We start from the raw sequence: 20,833 nt of genomic DNA, 5'->3' as shown, positions 1-20,833 counted from the left end.
TGGGGTTGTTGGAAATGCTGCCAACATCGTCTCAGGTCTAGTACCACTCACAGGCTCACAGGTGCATCTCCAGAGCTCGTCAGCTCAGTGGCTCAAGAGAGCCTTTTAACAGGAAGGCGGGTTGGGAGCACACTGCCTCACATCCCAGTCGAGTTCGCCCCTTTGCATCCTGGTAAATGCAGTTCAAATTTAACGCTTACTTGAAAGTGTCCGTAGTTTTTCACTAAAGTTAGTGCAGTCATTGCTGTTCATCTCTATACACGTGTTTCTGGGTTATTGCCCTTCATCAGTAGAGAGCAGAAAGCATAAAAAAATATCTGGGGTTGCTGGAAATGCTGCCAAAAGCGTCTCAGGTCTAGTACCACTCACAGGCTCACAGGTGCATCTCCAGAGCTCGTCAGCTCAGTGGCTCCAGGGAGCCTTTTAACAGGAAGGCAGGTTGGGAGCACAATGCCTCACATCCCAGTCGATTTCTCCCCTTTGCATCCTGGTAAATGCAGTTCAAATTTAACGCTTACTTGAAAGTGTCCGTAGTTTTTCACTAAAGTTAGTGCAGTCATTGGTGTTCATCTCTATACACGTGTTTCTGGGTTATTGCCCTTCATCAGTAGAGAGTAGAAAGCATCAAAAAATATTTGGGGTTGCTGGAAATGCTGCCAAAATCGTCTCAGGTCTAGTACCACTCACAGGCTCACAGGTGCATCTCCAGGGCTCGTCAGCTCAGTGGCTCAAGGGAGCCTTTTAACAGGAAGGCCGGTTGGGAGCACACTGCCTCACATCCCAGTAGAGTTCGCCCCTTTGCATCCTGGTAAATGCAGTTCAAATTTAACGCTTACTTGAAAGTGTCCGTAGTTTTTCACTAAAGTTAGTGCAGTCATTGCTGTTCATCTCTATACACGTGTTTCTGGGTTACTGCCCTTCATCAGTAGAGAGTAGAAAGCATCAAAAAATATCTGGGGTTGCTGGAAATGCTGCCAACATCGTCTCAGGTCTAGTACCACTCACAGGTGCATCTCCAGAGCTCGTCAGCTCAGTGGCTCAAGAGAGCCTTTTAACAGGAAGGCGGGTTGGGAGCACACTGCCTCACATCCCAGTCGAGTTCGCCCCTTTGCATCCTGGTAAATGCAGTTCAAATTTAACGCTTACTTGAAAGTGTCCGTAGTTTTTCACTAAAGTTAGTGCAGTCATTGCTGTTCATCTCTATACACGTGTTTCTGGGTTATTGCCCTTCATCAGTAGAGAGTAGAAAGCATCGAAAAATATCTGGGGTTGATGGAAATGCTGCCAAAATCGTCTCAGGTCTAGTACCACTCACAGGCTCACAGGTGCATCTCCAGGGCTCGTCAGCTCAGTGGCTCAAGGGAGCCTTTTAACAGGAAGACCGGTTGGGAGCACACTGCCTCACATCCCAGTAGAGTTCGCCTCTTTGCATCCTGGTAAATGCAGTTCAAATTTAACGCTTATTTGAAAGTGTCCGTAGTTTTTCACTAAAGTTAGTGCAGTCATTGCTGTTCATCTCTATACACGTGTTTCTGGGTTATTGCCCTTCATCAGTAGAGAGTAGAAAGCATCGAAAAATATCTGGGGTTGTTGGAAATGCTGCCAACATCGTCTCAGGTCTAGTACCACTCACAGGCTCACAGGTGCATCTCCAGAGCTCGTCAGCTCAGTGGCTCAAGAGAGCCTTTTAACAGGAAGGTGGGTTAGGAGCACACTGCCTCACATCCCAGTCGAGTTCGCCCCTTTGCATCCTGGTAAATGCAGTTCAAATTTAACGCTTACTTGAAAGTGTCCGTAGGTTTTCACTAAAGTTAGTGCAGTCATTGCTGTTCATCTCTATACACGTGTTTCTGGGTTATTGCCCTTCATCAGTAGAGAGTAGAAAGCATCGGAAAATATCTGGGGTTGCTGGAAATGCTGCCAAAATCGTCTCAGGTCTAGTACCACTCCCAGGCTCACAGGTGCATCTCCAGAGCTCGTCAGCTCAGTGGCTCAAGGGAGCCTTTTAACTGGAAGGTGGGTTGGGAGCACACTGCCTCACATCCCAGTCGAGTTCGCCCCTTTGCATCCTGGTAAATGCAGTTCAAATTTAACGCTTACTTGAAAGTGTCCGTAGTTTTTCACTAAAGTTAGTGCAGTCATTGCTGTTCATCTCTATACACGTGTTTCTGGGTTATTGCCCTTCATCAGTAGAGAGCAGAAAGCATAAAAAAATATCTGGGGTTGCTGGAAATGCTGCCAAAAGCGTCTCAGGTCTAGTACCACTCACAGGCTCACAGGTGCATCTCCAGAGCTCGTCAGCTCAGTGGCTCCAGGGAGCCTTTTAACAGGAAGGCAGGTTGGGAGCACAATTCCTCACTTCCCACTCGATTTCTCCCCTTTGCATCCTGGTAAATGCAGTTCAAATTTAACGCTTACTTGAGAGTGTCCGTAGTTTTTCACTAAAGTTAGTGCAGTCATTGGTGTTCATCTCTATACACGTGTTTCTGGGTTATTGCCCTTCATCAGTAGAGAGTAGAAAGCGTCAAAAAATATTTGGGGTTGCTGGAAATGCTGCCAAAATCGTCTCAGGTCTAGTACCACTCACAGGCTCACAGGTGCATCTCCAGGGCTCGTCAGCTCAGTGGCTCAAGGGAGCCTTTTAACAGGAAGGCCGGTTGGGAGCACACTGCCTCACATCCCAGTAGAGTTCGCCTCTTTGCATCCTGGTAAATGCAGTTCAAATTTAACGCTTATTTGAAAGTGTCCGTAGTTTTTCACTAAAGTTAGTGCAGTCATTGGTGTTCATCTCTATACACGTGTTTCTGGGTTATTGCCCTTCATCAGTAGAGAGTAGAAAGCATCGAAAAATATCTGGGGTTGTTGGAAATGCTGCCAACATCGTCTCAGGTCTAGTACCACTCACAGGCTCACAGGTGCATCTCCAGAGCTCGTCAGCTCAGTGGCTCAAGAGAGCCTTTTAACAGGAAGGTGGGTTAGGAGCACACTGCCTCACATCCCAGTCGAGTTCGCCCCTTTGCATCCTGGTAAATGCAGTTCAAATTTAACGCTTACTTGAAAGTGTCCGTAGGTTTTCACTAAAGTTAGTGCAGTCATTGCTGTTCATCTCTATACACGTGTTTCTGGGTTATTGCCCTTCATCAGTAGAGAGTAGAAAGCATCGGAAAATATCTGGGGTTGCTGGAAATGCTGCCAAAATCGTCTCAGGTCTAGTACCACTCCCAGGCTCACAGGTGCATCTCCAGAGCTCGTCAGCTCAGTGGCTCAAGGGAGCCTTTTAACTGGAAGGTGGGTTGGGAGCACACTGCCTCACATCCCAGTCGAGTTCGCCCCTTTGCATCCTGGTAAATGCAGTTCAAATTTAACGCTTACTTGAAAGTGTCCGTAGTTTTTCACTAAAGTTAGTGCAGTCATTGCTGTTCATCTCTATACACGTGTTTCTGGGTTATTGCCCTTCATCAGTAGAGAGCAGAAAGCATAAAAAAATATCTGGGGTTGCTGGAAATGCTGCCAAAAGCGTCTCAGGTCTAGTACCACTCACAGGCTCACAGGTGCATCTCCAGAGCTCGTCAGCTCAGTGGCTCCAGGGAGCCTTTTAACAGGAAGGCAGGTTGGGAGCACAATTCCTCACTTCCCACTCGATTTCTCCCCTTTGCATCCTGGTAAATGCAGTTCAAATTTAACGCTTACTTGAGAGTGTCCGTAGTTTTTCACTAAAGTTAGTGCAGTCATTGGTGTTCATCTCTATACACGTGTTTCTGGGTTATTGCCCTTCATCAGTAGAGAGTAGAAAGCGTCAAAAAATATTTGGGGTTGCTGGAAATGCTGCCAAAATCGTCTCAGGTCTAGTACCACTCACAGGCTCACAGGTGCATCTCCAGGGCTCGTCAGCTCAGTGGCTCAAGGGAGCCTTTTAACAGGAAGGCCGGTTGGGAGCACACTGCCTCACATCCCAGTAGAGTTCGCCCCTTTGCATCCTGGTAAATGCAGTTCAAATTTAACGCTTACTTGAAAGTGTCCGTAGTTTTTCACTAAAGTTAGTGCAGTCATTGCTGTTCATCTCTATACACGTGTTTCTGGGTTACTGCCCTTCATCAGTAGAGAGTAGAAAGCATCAAAAAATATATGGGGTTGCTGGAAATGCTGCCAACATCGTCTCAGGTCTAGTACCACTCACTGGTGCATCTCCAGAGCTCGTCAGCTCAGTGGCTCAAGAGAGCCTTTTAACAGGAAGGCGGGTTGGGACCACACTGCCTCACATCCCAGTCGAGTTCACCCCTTTGCATCCTGGTAAATGCAGTTCAAATTTAACGCTTACTTGAAAGTGTCCGTAGTTTTTCACTAAAGTTAGTGCAGTCATTGCTGTTCATCTCTATACACGTGTTTCTGGGTTATTGCCCTTCATCAGTAGAGAGTAGAAAGCATCGAAAAATATCTGGGGTTGATGGAAATGCTGCCAAAATCGTCTCAGGTCTAGTACCACTCACAGGCTCACAGGTGCATCTCCAGAGCTCATCAGCTCAGTGGCTCAAGGGAGCCTTTTAACAGGAAGGCGGGTTGGGAGCACACTCCCTCACTTCCCAGTCGAGTTCGCCCCTTTGCATCCTGGTAAATGCAGTTCAAATTTAACGCTTACTTGAAAGTGTCCGTAGTTTTTCACTAAAGTTAGTGCAGTCATTGGTGTTCCTCTATACACGTGTTTCTGGGTTATTGCCCTTCATCAGAAGAGAGTAGAAAGCATCAAAAAATATTTGGGGTTGCTGGAAATGCTGCCAAAATCGTCTCAGGTCTAGTACCACTCACAGGCTCACAGGTGCATCTCCAGGGCTCGTCAGCTTAGTGGCTCAAGGGAGCCTTTTAACAGGAATACCGGTTGGGAGCACACTGCCTCACATCCCAGTAGAGTTCGCCCCTTTGCATCCTGGTAAATGCAGTTCAAATTTAACGCTTATTTGAAAGTGTCCGTAGTTTTTCACTAAAGTTAGTGCAGTCATTGGTGTTCATCTCTATACACGTGTTTCTGGGTTATTGCCCTTCATCAGTAGAGAGTAGAAAGCATCGAAAAATATCTGGGGTTGTTGGAAATGCTGCCAACATCGTCTCAGGTCTAGTACCACTCACAGGCTCACAGGTGCATCTCCAGAGCTCGTCAGCTCAGTGGCTCAAGAGAGCCTTTTAACAGGAAGGTGGGTTAGGAGCACACTGCCTCACATCCCAGTCGAGTTCGCCCCTTTGCATCCTGGTAAATGCAGTTCAAATTTAACGCTTACTTGAAAGTGTCCGTAGGTTTTCACTAAAGTTAGTGCAGTCATTGCTGTTCATCTCTATACACGTGTTTCTGGGTTATTGCCCTTCATCAGTAGAGAGCAGAAAGCATCGGAAAATATCTTGGGTTGCTGGAAATGCTGCCAATATCGTCTCAGGTCTAGTACCACTCACAGGCTCACAGGTGCATCTCCAGAGCTCGTCAGCTCAGTGGCTCAAGGGAGCCTTTTAACTGGAAGGTGGGTTGGGAGCACACTGCCTCACATCCCAGTCGAGTTCGCCCCTTTGCATCCTGGTAAATGCAGTTCAAATTTAACGCTTACTTGAAAGTGTCCGTAGTTTTTCACAAAAGTTAGTGCAGTCATTGCTGTTCATCTCTATACACGTGTTTCTGGGTTATTGCCCTTCATCAGTAGAGAGTAGAAAGCATCGAAAAATATCTGGGGTTGCTGGAAATGCTGCCAAAATCGTCTCAGGTCTAGTACCACTCACAGGCTCACAGGTGCATCTCCAGAGCTCGTCAGCTCAGTGGCTCAAGGGAGCCTTTTAACAGGAAGGCAGGTTGGGAGCACACTGCCTCACGTCCCAGTCGAGTTCGCCCCTTTGCATCCTGGTAAATGCAGTTTAAATTTAACGCTTACTTGAAAGTGTCCGTAGTTTTTCACTAAAGTTAGTGCAGTCATTGCTGTTCATCTCTATACACGTGTTTCTGGGTTATTGCCCTTCATCAGTAGAGAGTAGAAAGTATCGAAAAATATCTGGGGTTGTTGGAAATGCTGCCAACATCGTCTCAGGTCTGGTACCACTCACAGGTGCATCTCCAGAGTTCGTCAGCTCAGTGGCTCAAGAGAGCCTTTTAACAGGAAGGCGGGTTGGGAGCACACTGCCTCACATCCCAGTCGAGTTTGCCCCTTTGCATCCTGGTAAATGCAGTTCAAATTTAACGCTTACTTGAAAGAGTCTGTAGTTTTTCACTAAAGTTAGTGCAGTCATTGCTGTTCATCTCTATACACGTGTTTCTGGGTTATTGCCCTTCATCAGTAGAGAGTAGAAAGCATCGAAAAATATCTGGGGTTGTTGGAAATGCTGCCAACATCGTCTCAGGTCTAGTACCACTCACAGGCTCACAGGTGCATCTCCAGAGCTCGTCAGCTCAGTGGCTCAAGAGAGCCTTTTAACAGGAAGGCGGGTTGGGAGCACACTGCCTCACATCCCAGTCGAGTTCGCCCCTTTGCATGCTGGTAAATGCAGTTCAAATTTAACGCTTACTTGAAAGTGTCCGTAGTTTTTCACTAAAGTTAGTGCAGTCATTGCTGTTCATCTCTATACACGTGTTTCTGGGTTATTGCCCTTCATCAGTAGAGAGCAGAAAGCATAAAAAAATATTTGGGGTTGCTGGAAATGCTGACAAAATCGTCTCAGATCTAGTACCACTCACAGGCTCACAGGTGCATCTCCAGGGCTCGTTAGCTCAGTGGCTCAAGGGAGCCTTTTAGCAGGAAGGCCGGTTGGGAGCACACTGCCTCACATCCCAGTAGAGTTCGCCCCTTTGCATCCTGGTAAATGCAGTTCAAATTTAACGCTTACTTGAAAGTGTCCGTAGTTTTTCACTAAAGTTAGTGCAGTCATTGGTGTTCATCTCTATACACGTGTTTCTGGGTTATTGCCCTTCATCAGTAGAGAGTAGAAAGCATCAAAAAATATTTGGGGTGGCTGGAAATGCTGCCAAAATCGTCTCAGGTCTAGTACCACTCACAGGCTCACAGGTGCATCTTCAGGGCTCGTCAGCACAGTGGCTCAAGGGAGCCTTTTAGCAGGAAGGCGGGTTGGGAGCACACTGCCTCACATCCCAGTCGAGTTCGCCCCTTTGCATCATGGTAAATGCAGTTCAAATTTAACGCTTACTTGAAAGTGTCTGTAGTTTATCACTAAAGTTATTGCAGTCATTGCTGTTCATCTCTATACACGTGTTTCTGGGTTATTGCCCTTCATCAGTAGAGAGTAGAAAGCATCGAAAAATATCTGGGGTTCTTGGAAATGCTGCCAACATCATCTCAGGTCTAGTACCACTCACAGGCTCACAGGTGCATCTCCAGAGCTCGTCAGCTCAGTGGCTCAAGAGAGCCTTTTAACAGGAAGGCTGGTTGGGAGCACACTGCCTCACATCCCAGTCGAGTTTGCCCCTTTGCATCCTGGTAAATGCAGTTCAAATTTAACGCTTACTTGAAAGTGTCCGTAGTTTTTCACTAAAGTTAGTGCAGTCATTGCTGTTCATCTCTATACACGTGTTTCTGGGTTATTGCCCTTCATCAGTAGAGAGTAGAAAGCATCGAAAAATATCTGGGGTTGTTGGAAATGCTGCCAACATCGTCTCAGGTCTAGTACCACTCACAGGCTCACAGGTGCATCTCCAGAGCTCGTCAGCTCAGTGGCTCAAGAGAGCCTTTTAACAGGAAGGCGGGTTGGGAGCACACTGCCTCACATCCCAGTCGAGTTCGCCCCTTTGCATCCTGGTAAATGCAGTTCAAATTTAACGCTTACTTGAAAGTGTCCGTAGTTTTTCACTAAAGTTAGTGCAGTCATTGCTGTTCATCTCTATACACGTGTTTCTGGGTTATTGCCCTTCATCAGTAGAGAGCAGAAAGCATAAAAAAATATCTGGGGTTGCTGGAAATGCTGCCAAAAGCGTCTCAGGTCTAGTACCACTCACAGGCTCACAGGTGCATCTCCAGAGCTCGTCAGCTCAGTGGCTCCAGGGAGCCTTTTAACAGGAAGGCAGGTTGGGAGCACAATGCCTCACATCCCAGTCGATTTCTCCCCTTTGCATCCTGGTAAATGCAGTTCAAATTTAACGCTTACTTGAAAGTGTCCGTAGTTTTTCACTAAAGTTAGTGCAGTCATTGGTGTTCATCTCTATACACGTGTTTCTGGGTTATTGCCCTTCATCAGTAGAGAGTAGAAAGCATCAAAAAATATTTGGGGTTGCTGGAAATGCTGCCAAAATCGTCTCAGGTCTAGTACCACTCACAGGCTCACAGGTGCATCTCCAGGGCTCGTCAGCTCAGTGGCTCAAGGGAGCCTTTTAACAGGAAGGCCGGTTGGGAGCACACTGCCTCACATCCCAGTAGAGTTCGCCCCTTTGCATCCTGGTAAATGCAGTTCAAATTTAACGCTTACTTGAAAGTGTCCGTAGTTTTTCACTAAAGTTAGTGCAGTCATTGCTGTTCATCTCTATACACGTGTTTCTGGGTTACTGCCCTTCATCAGTAGAGAGTAGAAAGCATCAAAAAATATCTGGGGTTGCTGGAAATGCTGCCAACATCGTCTCAGGTCTAGTACCACTCACAGGTGCATCTCCAGAGCTCGTCAGCTCAGTGGCTCAAGAGAGCCTTTTAACAGGAAGGCGGGTTGGGAGCACACTGCCTCACATCCCAGTCGAGTTCGCCCCTTTGCATCCTGGTAAATGCAGTTCAAATTTAACGCTTACTTGAAAGTGTCCGTAGTTTTTCACTAAAGTTAGTGCAGTCATTGCTGTTCATCTCTATACACGTGTTTCTGGGTTATTGCCCTTCATCAGTAGAGAGTAGAAAGCATCGAAAAATATCTGGGGTTGATGGAAATGCTGCCAAAATCGTCTCAGGTCTAGTACCACTCACAGGCTCACAGGTGCATCTCCAGGGCTCGTCAGCTCAGTGGCTCAAGGGAGCCTTTTAACAGGAAGACCGGTTGGGAGCACACTGCCTCACATCCCAGTAGAGTTCGCCTCTTTGCATTCTGGTAAATGCAGTTCAAATTTAACGCTTATTTGAAAGTGTCCGTAGTTTTTCACTAAAGTTAGTGCAGTCATTGCTGTTCATCTCTATACACGTGTTTCTGGGTTATTGCCCTTCATCAGTAGAGAGTAGAAAGCATCGAAAAATATCTGGGGTTGTTGGAAATGCTGCCAACATCGTCTCAGGTCTAGTACCACTCACAGGCTCACAGGTGCATCTCCAGAGCTCGTCAGCTCAGTGGCTCAAGAGAGCCTTTTAACAGGAAGGTGGGTTAGGAGCACACTGCCTCACATCCCAGTCGAGTTCGCCCCTTTGCATCCTGGTAAATGCAGTTCAAATTTAACGCTTACTTGAAAGTGTCCGTAGGTTTTCACTAAAGTTAGTGCAGTCATTGCTGTTCATCTCTATACACGTGTTTCTGGGTTATTGCCCTTCATCAGTAGAGAGTAGAAAGCATCGGAAAATATCTGGGGTTGCTGGAAATGCTGCCAAAATCGTCTCAGGTCTAGTACCACTCCCAGGCTCACAGGTGCATCTCCAGAGCTCGTCAGCTCAGTGGCTCAAGGGAGCCTTTTAACTGGAAGGTGGGTTGGGAGCACACTGCCTCACATCCCAGTCGAGTTCGCCCCTTTGCATCCTGGTAAATGCAGTTCAAATTTAACGCTTACTTGAAAGTGTCCGTAGTTTTTCACTAAAGTTAGTGCAGTCATTGCTGTTCATCTCTATACACGTGTTTCTGGGTTATTGCCCTTCATCAGTAGAGAGCAGAAAGCATAAAAAAATATCTGGGGTTGCTGGAAATGCTGCCAAAAGCGTCTCAGGTCTAGTACCACTCACAGGCTCACAGGTGCATCTCCAGAGCTCGTCAGCTCAGTGGCTCCAGGGAGCCTTTTAACAGGAAGGCAGGTTGGGAGCACAATTCCTCACTTCCCACTCGATTTCTCCCCTTTGCATCCTGGTAAATGCAGTTCAAATTTAACGCTTACTTGAGAGTGTCCGTAGTTTTTCACTAAAGTTAGTGCAGTCATTGGTGTTCATCTCTATACACGTGTTTCTGGGTTATTGCCCTTCATCAGTAGAGAGTAGAAAGCGTCAAAAAATATTTGGGGTTGCTGGAAATGCTGCCAAAATCGTCTCAGGTCTAGTACCACTCACAGGCTCACAGGTGCATCTCCAGGGCTCGTCAGCTCAGTGGCTCAAGGGAGCCTTTTAACAGGAAGGCCGGTTGGGAGCACACTGCCTCACATCCCAGTAGAGTTCGCCTCTTTGCATCCTGGTAAATGCAGTTCAAATTTAACGCTTATTTGAAAGTGTCCGTAGTTTTTCACTAAAGTTAGTGCAGTCATTGGTGTTCATCTCTATACACGTGTTTCTGGGTTATTGCCCTTCATCAGTAGAGAGTAGAAAGCATCGAAAAATATCTGGGGTTGTTGGAAATGCTGCCAACATCGTCTCAGGTCTAGTACCACTCACAGGCTCACAGGTGCATCTCCAGAGCTCGTCAGCTCAGTGGCTCAAGAGAGCCTTTTAACAGGAAGGTGGGTTAGGAGCACACTGCCTCACATCCCAGTCGAGTTCGCCCCTTTGCATCCTGGTAAATGCAGTTCAAATTTAACGCTTACTTGAAAGTGTCCGTAGGTTTTCACTAAAGTTAGTGCAGTCATTGCTGTTCATCTCTATACACGTGTTTCTGGGTTATTGCCCTTCATCAGTAGAGAGTAGAAAGCATCGGAAAATATCTGGGGTTGCTGGAAATGCTGCCAAAATCGTCTCAGGTCTAGTACCACTCCCAGGCTCACAGGTGCATCTCCAGAGCTCGTCAGCTCAGTGGCTCAAGGGAGCCTTTTAACTGGAAGGTGGGTTGGGAGCACACTGCCTCACATCCCAGTCGAGTTCGCCCCTTTGCATCCTGGTAAATGCAGTTCAAATTTAACGCTTACTTGAAAGTGTCCGTAGTTTTTCACTAAAGTTAGTGCAGTCATTGCTGTTCATCTCTATACACGTGTTTCTGGGTTATTGCCCTTCATCAGTAGAGAGCAGAAAGCATAAAAAAATATCTGGGGTTGCTGGAAATGCTGCCAAAAGCGTCTCAGGTCTAGTACCACTCACAGGCTCACAGGTGCATCTCCAGAGCTCGTCAGCTCAGTGGCTCCAGGGAGCCTTTTAACAGGAAGGCAGGTTGGGAGCACAATTCCTCACTTCCCACTCGATTTCTCCCCTTTGCATCCTGGTAAATGCAGTTCAAATTTAACGCTTACTTGAGAGTGTCCGTAGTTTTTCACTAAAGTTAGTGCAGTCATTGGTGTTCATCTCTATACACGTGTTTCTGGGTTATTGCCCTTCATCAGTAGAGAGTAGAAAGCGTCAAAAAATATTTGGGGTTGCTGGAAATGCTGCCAAAATCGTCTCAGGTCTAGTACCACTCACAGGCTCACAGGTGCATCTCCAGGGCTCGTCAGCTCAGTGGCTCAAGGGAGCCTTTTAACAGGAAGGCCGGTTGGGAGCACACTGCCTCACATCCCAGTAGAGTTCGCCCCTTTGCATCCTGGTAAATGCAGTTCAAATTTAACGCTTACTTGAAAGTGTCCGTAGTTTTTCACTAAAGTTAGTGCAGTCATTGCTGTTCATCTCTATACACGTGTTTCTGGGTTACTGCCCTTCATCAGTAGAGAGTAGAAAGCATCAAAAAATATATGGGGTTGCTGGAAATGCTGCCAACATCGTCTCAGGTCTAGTACCACTCACTGGTGCATCTCCAGAGCTCGTCAGCTCAGTGGCTCAAGAGAGCCTTTTAACAGGAAGGCGGGTTGGGACCACACTGCCTCACATCCCAGTCGAGTTCACCCCTTTGCATCCTGGTAAATGCAGTTCAAATTTAACGCTTACTTGAAAGTGTCCGTAGTTTTTCACTAAAGTTAGTGCAGTCATTGCTGTTCATCTCTATACACGTGTTTCTGGGTTATTGCCCTTCATCAGTAGAGAGTAGAAAGCATCGAAAAATATCTGGGGTTGATGGAAATGCTGCCAAAATCGTCTCAGGTCTAGTACCACTCACAGGCTCACAGGTGCATCTCCAGAGCTCATCAGCTCAGTGGCTCAAGGGAGCCTTTTAACAGGAAGGCGGGTTGGGAGCACACTCCCTCACTTCCCAGTCGAGTTCGCCCCTTTGCATCCTGGTAAATGCAGTTCAAATTTAACGCTTACTTGAAAGTGTCCGTAGTTTTTCACTAAAGTTAGTGCAGTCATTGGTGTTCCTCTATACACGTGTTTCTGGGTTATTGCCCTTCATCAGAAGAGAGTAGAAAGCATCAAAAAATATTTGGGGTTGCTGGAAATGCTGCCAAAATCGTCTCAGGTCTAGTACCACTCACAGGCTCACAGGTGCATCTCCAGGGCTCGTCAGCTTAGTGGCTCAAGGGAGCCTTTTAACAGGAATACCGGTTGGGAGCACACTGCCTCACATCCCAGTAGAGTTCGCCCCTTTGCATCCTGGTAAATGCAGTTCAAATTTAACGCTTATTTGAAAGTGTCCGTAGTTTTTCACTAAAGTTAGTGCAGTCATTGCTGTTCATCTCTATACACGTGTTTCTGGGTTATTGCCCTTCATCAGTAGAGAGCAGAAAGCATAAAAAAATATCTGGGGTTGCTGGAAATGCTGCCAAAAGCGTCTCAGGTCTAGTACCACTCACAGGCTCACAGGTGCATCTCCAGAGCTCGTCAGCTCAGTGGCTCCAGGGAGCCTTTTAACAGGAATCAAATCAAATCAAATCATTAGCATTTATAAAGCGCGCTACTCACCCGTGCGGGTCTCAAGGCGCTAGGGACAAAGGGGGTGGTTATCGCTGCTCGAACAGCCAGGTCTTTAGGAGTCTCCGGAAAGCGGAGTGGTCCTGGGTGGTCCTGAGGCTGGTGGGGAGGGAGTTCCAGGTCTTGGCCGCCAGGAAGGAGAAAGATCTCCCACCCGCCGTAGAGCGTCGGATGCGAGGGACGGCGGCGAGTGCGAGGCCAGAGGAGCGGAGGGGGCGGGTGGGGACGTAGAAGTTGAGCCGTCTGTTGAGGTATTCCGGTCCCTTGTCGTGGAGGGCTTTGTGTGCGTGGGTGAGAAGTCGGAAGGTGATCCTTTTGCTGACTGGGAGCCAATGCAGGTGTCTCAGGTGTGCGGAGATGTGGCTGTTGCGGGGTACGTCGAGGATGAGGCGGGCTGAGGTGTTTTGAATGCGTTGCAGGCGATTTTGGAGTTTGGCGGTGGTCCCAGCGTAGAGGGTGTTGCCGTAGTCCAGGCGGCTCGTGACGAGGGCGTGGGTCACGGTTTTTCTGGTGTCGGCGGGGATCCAGCGGAAGATCTTGCGGAGCATGCGGAGGGTGAGGAAGCAGGCGGAGGACACGGCGTTGACTTGCTTGGTCATGGTGAGAAGGGGGTCCAAGATGAAGCCGAGGTTGCGGGCGTGGTCTGCGGGGGTCGGTGCGGTGCCGAGGGCCGTGGGCCACCAGGAGTCGTCCCAGGCGGACGGGGTGTTGCCGAGGATGAGGACTTCAGTTTTTTCAGAGTTCAGCTTTAGGCGGCTGAGCCTCATCCAATCTGCGACGTCCTTCATACCCTCTTGTAGGTTGGTCTTGGCGCTGGCGGGGTCCTTGGTGAGGGAGAGTATAAGTTGGGTGTCGTCGGCGTAGGAGGTGATGATGATGTCGTGCTTGCGTACGATGTTAGCGAGGGGGCTCATGTAGACATTGAAGAGTGTCGGGCTGAGTGATGAGCCTTGAGGTACGCCGCAGATGATCTCAGTGGGTTCTGAGCGAAACGGAGGGAGGTAGACTCTTTGGGAGCGGTTTACGAGGAAGGAGGCGATCCAGTCCAGGGCCTGGTCTTGGATCCCGGTGGAGCGGAGGCGGGTGATTAGGGTACGGTGACAGACGGTGTCAAAGGCAGCCGAGAGGTCAAGAAGAATGAGGGCGACTGTTTCACCGTTGTCCATCAGGGTTCTGATGTCGTCTGTGACTGAGATGAGGGCGGTTTCAGTGCTGTGGTTGGTTCGGAATCCGGTCTGTGAGGGGTCGAGCAGGTTGTTGTCTTCCAGGAAGGTGGTCAGCTGTTTGTTGACGGTCTTCTCTAATACTTTGGCTGGGAAAGGCAGAAGGGAGATGGGGCGGAAGTTTTTCAGGTCGCTCGGGTCAGCCGTAGGTTTCTTTAGTAGGGCGTTGACTTCGGCGTGTTTCCAGCATTCGGGGAAGGTAGCAGAAGAAAAAGAAGAGTTGATGACGGTCTGGAGGTGCGGGGCGATGATGTTGTCGGCTTTGTTAAAGATGAAGTGCGGGCAGGGGTCCGAAGGGGCGCCGGAGTGGATAGAGTTCATGATGGATTTGGTTTCTTCCGTGCTGATGTGGGTCCAGTTGTTGAGGGTGATGGTCGGGGATGTGGGTTCGGTGGTGTTAGGTTGGGTCTGGTGTCCGAAGCTGTCGTGGAGGTCGCTGATCTTGCGATGGAAGAAAGTGGCGAGGGATTCGCATAGATCCTGTGAGGGCGTGACGGCGTTGGCGTTGGCGCTGGGGTTGGAGAACTCCTTGACGATGCTGAAGAGTTCTCTGCTGTTGTGGCTGTTTTTGTCCAGTCTGTCGGTGAAAAAATTCCTTTTGGCAGTGCGGATCAGGTGGTGGTGTTTGCGGGTAGCGTTCTTGAGGGCGGTCATGTTGTCAGCGGTGCGGTCCTTGCGCCAGGCTTTCTCAAGTGCGCGACAAGTTTTCTTTGATTCTTTGAGGGTGTCAGAGAACCAGAGGGGTTTCTTGGTGTTGTTCTGTCGCTGCGAGCGTTTGAGGGGAACAAGGTTGTCTGCGCAGTTGGAGATCCAGTTTGTGAGGTTGAGGGCTGCGACGTTGGGGTCGGTGGTGAGGGTGGGTTGGTTGGTGGCGAGTGCGGCGAACAGTTGCTCTTCAGGGATCTTGTTCCACTGTCGGCGAGGGATGGGTTGAGTGCGGAGGTGGCGGGTCTCGCGTCGGAATGTGAAGTGGACGCAGCTGTGGTCGGTCCAATGAAGGGCGGAGGCGTGGCTGAAGAAGACGTGTTTGCTGGCGGAGAAGATAGGGTCGAGTGTGTGTCCGGCGATGTGGGTGGCAGTGTTCACCAGTTGTTTGAGGCCGAGGTTGGCGAGGTTGTCGAGCAGGGTGGTGGTGTTGGGGTCGTTGTTTTGTTCCAGATGGAAGTTGAGGTCGCCTAGGAGGATGTAGTCCGGTGAGGCGAGGGCGTGCGGGGAGATGAAGTCGGCGATGGTGTCGCTGAAAGGGGCGCGAGGTCCGGGAGGACGGTAGACGAGGGATCCTCTGAGGGTGGTCCTCGGGTCGGTGCGAATCTGAAAATGCAGGTGTTCAGCGGCAAGAGGGGAGTCTTCAGTGGAGGTGGTGACGCTGATGGAGTCTTTGAAGACGATGGCGATGCCTCCTCCTACTTGGTTGGTGCGGTCTTTCCTGGAGATCTTGTAGCCTTCGGGGATGGCGGTGGCGATGTCTGGAGCAGAGGAGGCGTTCATCCAGGTCTCCGTGATGAAGGCGACGTCCGGTGCTGTGGAGTCTAGGAGGTCCCAGAGTTCAACGGCGTGTTTGTGAACGGAGCGAGCGTTGACTAGGATGCACTTGAGGTGGTTGATGGCGCGTGGGCTTGTGGTCGTAGTTGTTGCGTGGTGGAAGATGCGTTTGCAGGAGTTGCAGGCGAGGGGTCCATGGGTGCGTTTGGGGTGAGCTTGGAAGCAGGTGTTGGAGCGTCCTGGGTTGAGGGCATGGAGGGTGGTGGGGTCATAGCGGATCATCGGGGCTTGGGAGCGCTGGGGACCAGGGGTCATGGCGCTGGGCGCGGGCCAGGCGCAGACGGGCGCAGACGGGCTTGCCTCTGGTGCGCCTCCGGCGCGCCAGCGGCGCACCCGCTGCACGCGCCCGCTGCGCGGTCGCACAGCGGCCGCCATATGAGGTAGGAGGGGGGGAGGGGTCAGCTGGGAGCGAATGGGAGCTGGGGGGCGGGGGTGTGCAGGAGGTCGAAGCGGGAAAGCGCGAGGGAGGGGGGGACAGGTAGAGTGAGAAGAGCTGGGGGAGGGGGGTTTAAGGGTGGAGGGGGGAGAGTGTTAGGAGGTTTAGGAGATTAGGGAGAAAGATAGGTGTAGGGTTGTGAAGATAGGGGAGGGGGGGTTGTAGAGGTGGGTGAGGGTGAGAGGTAGAGTGAGGGGATAGGAAGATAGGTAATAGAGGGGGTGGCGGGAGGGGGGGAGAGATAGAGAAATAGGTAGAGAGAAAAGGTAGATAGAGAAATCGATAGATAGGGAAAAAGATAGAGAGATAGGAAGATAGGAAGATAGGAGGAGGTGGAGAGTGAGGGAGTTGGATAGTGGGATAGAGAGATGGAGAGATAGGTAGATAGGAGGAGTGAGGGAGGTAGAAAGTGAACGGGTTAGATAGGGGAGATAGAGGGGGGGATGCGAGTGGGGGAGGGGGATGAGGCAGGAGCAGGAGGGCAGGCGCGGGGAGAAGAGGACGGAGGAGGCAGAAGAGCCGAAGGCAGAAGACAAGAAGAAAAGAAGAACAGAAGAAAAGAAGAACAGAAGAACAGAAGACCGGAAGGACTGAAGACCGGAAGAGCAGAAGACTGGAAGAGCAGAAGACACACAGAAGAACACAGAAGAACAGAGAGGAGTACAGAAGAACAGAGAGGAGTACAGAAGAACACAGAAGAATACAGAAGAAGACAGAGGAAGACAGAAGAAGACAGAAGAATACAGAAGAACACAGAGGGAGACAGAAGAACACAGAGGGAGACAGAAGAACACAGAGGGAGACAGAAGAACACCGAGGAAGACAGAAAAACACAGAGGAAGACAGAAAAACACAGAGGAAGACAGAAGAAGACAGAAAAACACAGAGGAAGACAGAAGAAGACAGAAGAAGACAGAAAAACACAGAGGAAGACAGAAGAAGACAGAAGAAGACAGAAGAAGACAGAAGAAGACAGAAGAAGACAGAGGAAGACAGAGGAAGACAGAAGAAGACAGAAGAACACAGAAGAACACGGAGGGAGATACAAAAAACGAAGAAACAGGGTGCAGAATACCACAGCAGAAGATGAGGAAGAAGAGAAGAGGAGAGAAGACGGGGAGAAGAGGAGTACAGAAGAAGAATACAGACGAGGAGCGAGGAGGAAGAACAGAGAAGAAGGAAAGAGGAAAAGAAGCAGGAGCAGGAGAGAGGGTGAGTAGCGCGGGGCAGAACGAGGGGCTGGGAGGTACTTACTGTGGGGTGGGTCTCAGGAACTCAGGAACCTGGAGGAGCTGCAGCGGCAGGGGGAGCGACCTAACCTTGGGTCAAAGGTCGCTACCACTGTCGCGCAGCGGCCGCCATATGAGGTAGGAGGGGGGGGAGGGGTCAGCTGGGGGCGAATGGGAGCTGGGGGGCGGGGGCGTGCAGGAGGTCGCGGCGGGAAAGCGCGAGGGAGGGGGGGACAGGTAGAGTCAGAAGAGCTGGGGGAGGGGGGTTTAAGGGTGGAGGGGGGAGAGTGTTAGGAGGTTTAGGAGATTAGGGAGAAAGATAGGTGTAGGGTTGTGAAGATAGGGGAGGGGGGGTTGTAGAGGTGGGTGAGGGTGAGAGGTAGAGTGAGGGGATAGGAAGATAGATAATAGAGGGGGTTGCGGGAGGGGGGGAGAGATAGAGAAATAGGTAGAGAGAAAAGGTAGATAGAGAAATCGATAGATAGGGAAAAAGATAGAGAGATAGGAAGATAGGAAGATAGGAGGAGGTGGAGAGTGAGGGAGTTGGATAGTGGGATAGAGAGATGGAGAGATAGGTAGATAGGAGGAGTGATGGAGGTAGAAAGTGAACGGGTTAGATAGGGGAGATAGAGGGGGGGATGCGAGTGGGGGAGGGGGATGAGGCAGGAGCAGGAGGGCAGGCGCGGGGAGAAGAGGACGGAGGAGGCAGAAGAGCCGAAGGCAGAAGACAAGAAGACAAGAAGACAAGAAGAAAAGAAGAACAGAAGAACAGAAGAGCAGAAGACCGGAAGGACTGAAGACCGGAAGAGCAGAAGACCGGAAGAGCAGAAGACACACAGAAGAACACAGAAGAATACAGAAGAATACAGAAGAATACAGAAGAAGACAGAAGAACAGAGAAGAATACAGAAGAACACAGAGGGAGACAGAAGAAGACAGAGGAAGACAGAGGAAGACAGAGGAACACAGAAGAACACAGAAGAACACAGAAGATCACGGAGGGAGATACAAAAAACGAAGAAACAGGGTGCAGAATACCACAGCAGAAGATGAGGAAGAAGAGAAGAGGAGAGAAGACGGGGAGAAGAGGAGTACAGAAGAAGAATACAGACGAGGAGCGAGGAGGAAGAACAGAGAAGAAGGAAAGAGGAAAAGAAGCAGGAGCAGGAGAGAGGGTGAGTAGCGCAGGGCAGAACGAGGGGCTGGGAGGTGGGGGGTACTTACTGTGGGGTGGGTCTCAGGAACTCAGGAACCTGGAGGAGCTGCAGCGGCAGGGGGAGCGACCTACCCTTGGGTCAAGGGTCGCTACCACTGTCGCGCAGCGGCCGCCATATGAGGTAGGAGGGGGGGAGGGGTCAGCTGGGGGCGAATGGGAGCTGGGGGGCGGGGCGTGCAGGAGGTCGCGGCGGGAAAGCGCGAGGGAGGGGGGGACAGGTAGAGTGAGAAGAGCTGGGGGAGGGGGGGTTTAAGGGTGGAGGGGGGAGAGTGTTAGGAGGTTTAGGAGATTAGGGAGAAAGATAGGTGTAGGGTTGTGAAGATAGGGGAGGGGGGGTTGTAGAGGTGGGTGAGGGTGAGAGGTAGAGTGAGGGGATAGGAAGATAGGTAATAGAGGGGGTGGCGGGAGGGGGGGAGAGATAGAGAAATAGGTAGAGAGAAAAGGTAGATAGAGAAATCGATAGATAGGGAAAAAGATAGAGAGATAGGAAGATAGGAAGATAGGAGGAGGTGGAGAGTGAGGGAGTTGGATAGTGGGATAGAGAGATGGAGAGATAGGTAGATAGGAGGAGTGAGGGAGGTAGAAAGTGAACGGGTTAGATAGGGGAGATAGAGGGGGGGATGCGAGTGGGGGAGGGGGATGAGGCAGGAGCAGGAGGGCAGGCGCGGGGAGAAGAGGACGGAGGAGGCAGAAGAGCCGAAGGCAGAAGACAAGAAGACAAGAAGAACAGAAGAGCAGAAGACCGGAAGGACTGAAGACCGGAAGGACTGAAGACCGGAAGAGCAGAAGACACACAGAAGAACACAGAAGAACAGAGAGGAGTACAGAAGAACAGAGAAGAATACAGAAGAACACAGAAGAATACAGAAGAAGACAGAAGAACACAGAGGGAGACAGAAGAACACAGAGGGAGACAGAAGAACACAGAGGGAGACAGAAGAACACAGAGGGAGACAGAAGAACACAGAGGGAGACAGAAGAAGACAGAGGAAGACAGAGGAAGACAGAGGAAGACAGAGGAAGACAGAGGAAGACAGAGGAAGACAGAAGAACACAGAAGAACACGGAGGGAGATACAAAAAACGAAGAAACAGGGTGCAGAATACCACAGCAGAAGATGAGGAAGAAGAGAAGAGGAGAGAAGACGGGGAGAAGAGGAGTACAGAAGAAGAATACAGACGAGGAGCGAGGAGGAAGAACAGAGAAGAAGGAAAGAGGAAAAGAAGCAGGAGCAGGAGAGAGGGTGAGTAGCGCGGGGCAGAACGAGGGGCTGGGAGGTGGGGGGTACTTACTGTGGGGTGGGTCTCAGGAACTCAGGAACCTGGAGGAGCTGCAGCGGCAGGGGGAGCGACCTACCCTTGGCAGGTTGGGAGCACAATTCCTCACTTCCCACTCGATTTCTCCCCTTTGCATCCTGGTAAATGCAGTTCAAATTTAACGCTTACTTGAGAGTGTCCGTAGTTTTTCACTAAAGTTAGTGCAGTCATTGGTGTTCATCTCTATACACGTGTTTCTGGGTTATTGCCCTTCATCAGTAGAGAGTAGAAAGCGTCAAAAAATATTTGGGGTTGCTGGAAATGCTGCCAAAATCGTCTCAGGTCTAGTACCACTCACAGGCTCACAGGTGCATCTCCAGGGCTCGTCAGCTCAGTGGCTCAAGGGAGCCTTTTAACAGGAAGGCCGGTTGGGAGCACACTGCCTCACATCCCAGTAGAGTTCGCCTCTTTGCATCCTGGTAAATGCAGTTCAAATTTAACGCTTATTTGAAAGTGTCCGTAGTTTTTCACTAAAGTTAGTGCAGTCATTGGTGTTCATCTCTATACACGTGTTTCTGGGTTATTGCCCTTCATCAGTAGAGAGTAGAAAGCATCGAAAAATATCTGGGGTTGTTGGAAATGCTGCCAACATCGTCTCAGGTCTAGTACCACTCACAGGCTCACAGGTGCATCTCCAGAGCTCGTCAGCTCAGTGGCTCAAGAGAGCCTTTTAACAGGAAGGTGGGTTAGGAGCACACTGCCTCACATCCCAGTCGAGTTCGCCCCTTTGCATCCTGGTAAATGCAGTTCAAATTTAACGCTTACTTGAAAGTGTCCGTAGGTTTTCACTAAAGTTAGTGCAGTCATTGCTGTTCATCTCTATACACGTGTTTCTGGGTTATTGCCCTTCATCAGTAGAGAGTAGAAAGCATCGGAAAATATCTGGGGTTGCTGGAAATGCTGCCAAAATCGTCTCAGGTCTAGTACCACTCCCAGGCTCACAGGTGCATCTCCAGAGCTCGTCAGCTCAGTGGCTCAAGAGAGCCTTTTAACAGGAAGGTGGGTTAGGAGCACACTGCCTCACAT

Source organism: Pleurodeles waltl, chromosome 11 (assembly GCF_031143425.1).
Source record: "Pleurodeles waltl isolate 20211129_DDA chromosome 11, aPleWal1.hap1.20221129, whole genome shotgun sequence".
NCBI classification, from domain to species: domain Eukaryota; kingdom Metazoa; phylum Chordata; class Amphibia; order Caudata; family Salamandridae; genus Pleurodeles; species Pleurodeles waltl.
Note: the sequence above shows the minus strand (reverse complement) of the source record.